The sequence below is a fragment of the Sciurus carolinensis genome, unplaced genomic scaffold, assembly GCF_902686445.1.
Source record: "Sciurus carolinensis unplaced genomic scaffold, mSciCar1.2, whole genome shotgun sequence".
In the NCBI taxonomy this organism is placed as follows: domain Eukaryota; kingdom Metazoa; phylum Chordata; class Mammalia; order Rodentia; family Sciuridae; genus Sciurus; species Sciurus carolinensis.
In genome coordinates this window covers 177,581-182,394 of record NW_025920246.1, presented here as the reverse complement: position 1 = coordinate 182,394, position 4,814 = coordinate 177,581, and the positions used below count along the sequence as shown (strand labels likewise).

The window sequence follows — 4,814 nt, the reverse complement described above, 5'->3', positions numbered from 1 at the left end:
TATTTCCCCCAGTACAAAGGATGAATTTACCAGACTGCACCCAGTATTTATCAGAACAAAAAGCAGTATAGATAACATACATGTGCTATGTTTGCTTTAATGACTACTTCATAAGCTAGTAACTACTCTAACCATGGAGCTACTCTGGATCAGTGTGATCCAAATGTAGGTAGTTGTAGGCTACACTGTACCCCTTAACACAACTCTTGATATCTGTCATTGATTTAAAATAAAAAGGGAAAGTGAAAAAATACACACCTACACATGATTGTGTTCTCAAGAATATACTCTGTGCACAAGTACACAATAGAGAGACTCTCAGGAAGCTGTTGATGGGGACTGGAAAGGTTTAAAGCTATCACTTTGGTAAGCACCCAAGTGAGCTGGAGGAAGGCATTTTAAGAGGAGATTCTGCAGCATCAAAGGATAACTCTCTAAAGAGGTGAGTGTTTTCCCAATTAATTTAAATTCTGAGGCTTTGAGCAGTTGAGGGCTAGCAGCAAGATCCAAAGAAAGGAGCCATTTGTACAATACTAAGAAAGGTGACTGACTGTGCCTCTGGGCTCATGACACTCATGGTCCAAAAGCCTTTGGTGGTGTGAGACAGATAAGAAAAAATTAATACAGAGACCACATAACACCATTAAAACCAAAAAACATTTTTTTTTCATTTAAAAAAGTATTTAGGACACATAAAACAAGGCAACAATTATTCTTTCTTCTCATCTTCTGACATGGGATCTGTTGGTGGCTCTTCCACTGTTAAACTGTTGCTCTCTGAGCCAGTGTTACTATCACTGGTCCCCTCCTCTGCCATGCTGTCCATGCCCTCCTGCCCACTCTCCTTGCCTTCTGGAGTGGACGTCCCTTCTTCACCAATTTGTTGGCTCTCCATCGTTTCTTCAAGGTGTGCCTCCTGTCTCCATTGGAATGCTCTCATCATCTTTCTTTTCCTCAGTTTTGTTTGCCACTTGTCCTTCCTCAGGAGGGATGCCACTCTGACTGTGCTCAGCTTGCTCTGCTGCCTCCTTCTCCCTTTCCCCCTGCCTTTTGCGGGCCTGCTCCTCAGCCTGTGCAATTTCAGCTGCAATCTTTTCCATGCCCACTTCTACCTTCAGACTGCACAAACTTTTAAGTTCATTGTTAAATGAATCTGTGCTTTCCAGGAATTTCCTCTTCTTTTCCTGGTGCTGTTCCTCTATTTGAAGAAGTTCACCTTCTAGTTTTCGCTGGTGAACCATTAAGGACTGGACCTGTCGCTTGAGGACCTGCATTCTAGCTGTTGTGACAATTGACCGGACATCTGGCACCACACTCTCACTAAGGATTTCACTGATGAGGTGATGGTTTCTCTGGAAATGGGTGGTGGCTGTATGCTTCATTGAAAAGCCATCATCATAATCATGAGGATCTTCAGCAGGCTGAATGCTCATGTAAGGTTCTCCTTTTTCCATGCGAGAGTGTCTCTGTCGACTTTCTTCCTCTAATGCAGCTTCTGCACGATTTTTGCATTGATGTAAGCAAAGTATGCGGGGGAATTATGATAGGCCTTCATAGATACATTGTATTCTATCTTTTCTGCTTCATATTCATTCAAATATTCTTGTTTTTCTTCATCAGTGAGATCTCGCAACATGCCACCAATAATCTTGCCAACTCCCACAATTTGAGGTCAGGGTTGGAAGACTCTACTAGTTCCCAGAACTTTCTGCTACACCTCATGTAGGGCATCAGTGGTTTATCTGGTGGCACAGGGGGTTTTGGAATCCTAGTACCAGAGGACACCTTGACCCGGCTGCAGATGCCCGAGTTCACTCCCAGCCGGTAGTTGTTGTAGGCGAGATGACTGTATGGATTGTATCCCACAAACACTGGTGGGCTGACAATTTGTGTTGCAGGAGCTGGGGTGGGAGGTGAGGTAACAGATGGTCTTTTTGACATTTTGGAAGATTAAGTTCTCAGTTCCTTAAGAATGAAACAGACACCGTGGGCCGAAAAAGTGCCCATTGCTCCGGGTTCGCGTCACTTTGTCCCACACACGCCCCGCCTCTCATCTGAAGATGCTTTTCTGAGAAAGTTTCACGAATGGATTTCAATGAAACTTTGCCTATCATATGCCATCCTCATACCCATTTTTCTCCACAGAGGTGGTGGATTCACCACGCATGATGCTTCTGTTGTAACAAACTGTTTCGGTTTCCATGAATTGAGCTTTCCCTATGCATGCAGATTTAGGATGCAACTGAAGAGATTTTCTGAGAAAATTCACGACTGGATTTTCATGAAACTCTGGGTATTTTCTCTTTTCCTCATTCCCACTGTTCCCAACATCTGAGCACTCTATCTCCAGGTTTCCTAGGCAATTCCTTTATGTATTTCTGATGAAGTATTCTAACATGCAGGTTGAATACAGCTGAAATTGAAGTTGCCTTTCTGAGAAAGTTTCATGAAGAGCATTTTCTGAGCAAATGTATGAGTGGATTTCCATGAAACTCTGGGTATTTTCTCTTTCCCTTATTCACACTCCGCCCACAAGATCTGAGCACTCTACCTCCAGGTTTTCTAGGCAATTCCCTTATGTATTGCTGTTGAAGTACTCTAACATGCAGGTTGAATAGGGCTGAAATTGAAGTTCACATTCTGAGAAAGTTTCATGAAGAGCTATTTCTGAGGAAATGAACGAGTGGATTTCCATGAAACTCTGTGTATTTTCTATTTCCCTCATTCACACTCTGCCCCGAATATCTGACCACTCTACCTCCAGGTTTTCTTGACAAGCCCTTTATGGATAGCTGTTGCAATACTCTTACAAGCAGGATGAAAATGGCTGAAATAGAATTTGCTTTTTGAGAAAGTTTCACAAATGGATTTCAATGAAACTTTGCCTATCATCTCATTCCCACTTTGCTCTGCAGATGTGTTGGTTCCACCATGCACAGTGCTTCTGTTATAACAAACTGTTTCATTTTCCATGAATTGAGGTTACTTATGCACGCAGTGTTAGGCAGCAATGGAATTACTTTTTTTGTGCAAAAGAACAATTGGATTTCAATAAAACTCTGAATATTTTCTCTTTTCTTTGTTCCCACCCTGCCCCCAACATCTTAGCACTCTACCTCCAGGTTTTCTAGACAAGCTCCTTATGTATTTGTGTTGCAGAACTCTAATGTGCAGGTTGAAAAGGGCTGAAATTTAAGTTGATTTTCTGAGAAAGTTTCACTAATGGATTTCAATGAAACTTTGTCTATCATCTCCCCTCCTCATTTCCACTTTGCTCCCCAGATGTGGTGGTTCCACCGTGCATGGTGCTTCTGTTATAACAAACTGCTTCGATTTCCATGTATGGAGCTTTCCTTATGCACCCAGTGTTAGGCAGCAACTGAATTGCGTTTTATGAGCAAATGCACGATGGAAATTCCATAAAGTTCTGGGTATTTTCTCTTTCCCTCGTTCCCACACTGCTCCCAACATCTCAGCACTCTACCTCCAGGATTTCTAGACAAGATCCTCATGTATTGTTATTGCAGTACTCTGACATGCAGGTTAAATAGGGCTGAAAATCAATTTGCTTCTCTGAGAAAGTTTCACGAATGGATTTCAATGAAACTTTGCCTATCATCTCACCTCCTCATTCCCACTATGCACCGCACATGTGGTGTTTCCACCATTCACGGGTCTTCTGTTATAACAAACTGTTTCAATTTCCATGAAATGATCTTTCCCTATGCACGTAGTATTAGACAGCAACTGAATTGCGTTTTCTGAGCAAATGCACGACTGGATTTCCATGAAACTCTGGGAATTTTCTCTTACTCATACCACTCTGCCCTCAACATCTTAGCACTCTACCTCAAGTTTTTCTGGAGAAACCCCTTATGTAATGCTGTTGCAGTACTCTAACGGGCAGGTTGAATAGGACTGAAATTGAAGTTGCTTTTCTGAAAAGGTTTCACGAATGGATTTCACTGAAAATTGGCAGATCATCTCCCCTCCTCATTCTTACTTTGCTCCGCAGATGTGGTGGTTTCACCATGTATGGGGCTTTTGTTATAAAAAACTGTTTCTGTTTCCATGAATTCAGCTTTCCCTACGCACACAGTGTTAGGCAGAAATAGAATTGCATTTTCTGAGCAAATGCACGACTGAATTTCCATGAAATTCTGGGTATTTTCACTTTCCTCATTCCCACTCTGCCCCCAGTATCTGAGCACTCTACCTCCAGGTTTTCTAGACAAGCCCCTCATGTATTTCTGTCGCAGTACTATAACGTGCAGGTTAAATAGGGTTGAAATTGAAGTTGCTCTTTTTAGAAGGTTTCATGAATGGATTTCAATGAAACCTTGCCTATCATCTCCCCTCCTCATTCCCACTTTGCTATGCAGACATGTTGGTTCAACCATCTACGGTGCTTCTGTTATAACAAACTGTTTCAATTTTCATGAATGGAGCTTTCCTACGAACGCAGTGTTAGGCAGCAACTTAATTGCGTTTTCTGAGCAAATGCACGACTGGATTTCCATGAAACTGTGGGAATTTTCTCTTTTTCTCAGTACCACTCTGCCCCCAAGAATTGAGCGCTGTACCTCCATGTTTTCTAGACAGGGCCCTTATGTATTGCTCTTGCAGTACTCAAATTGCAGGTTGAATAGGGCTGAAATTTAACTTGCTTTTCTGAGAAAGTTTCACGAATGGATTTCAATGAAACTTTGCCTATCATCTCCCCTCCTCATACCCACTTTGCTACATAGACGTTTTGGTTCCACCATGCACAGTGATTCTGTTATAACAAACTGTTTCGATTTCCATGAATTCAA

The 4,814-nt window shown here is 42.1% G+C and overlaps 1 pseudogene; it reads right to left on the bottom strand.

The window, feature by feature from the left end:
* Positions 1-612: 612 nt before the first annotated feature.
* LOC124975302 (SWI/SNF-related matrix-associated actin-dependent regulator of chromatin subfamily E member 1-like) lies at positions 613-1,941 on the bottom strand (annotated as a pseudogene).
* Between the last annotated feature and the right edge of the window lie 2,873 nt (positions 1,942-4,814).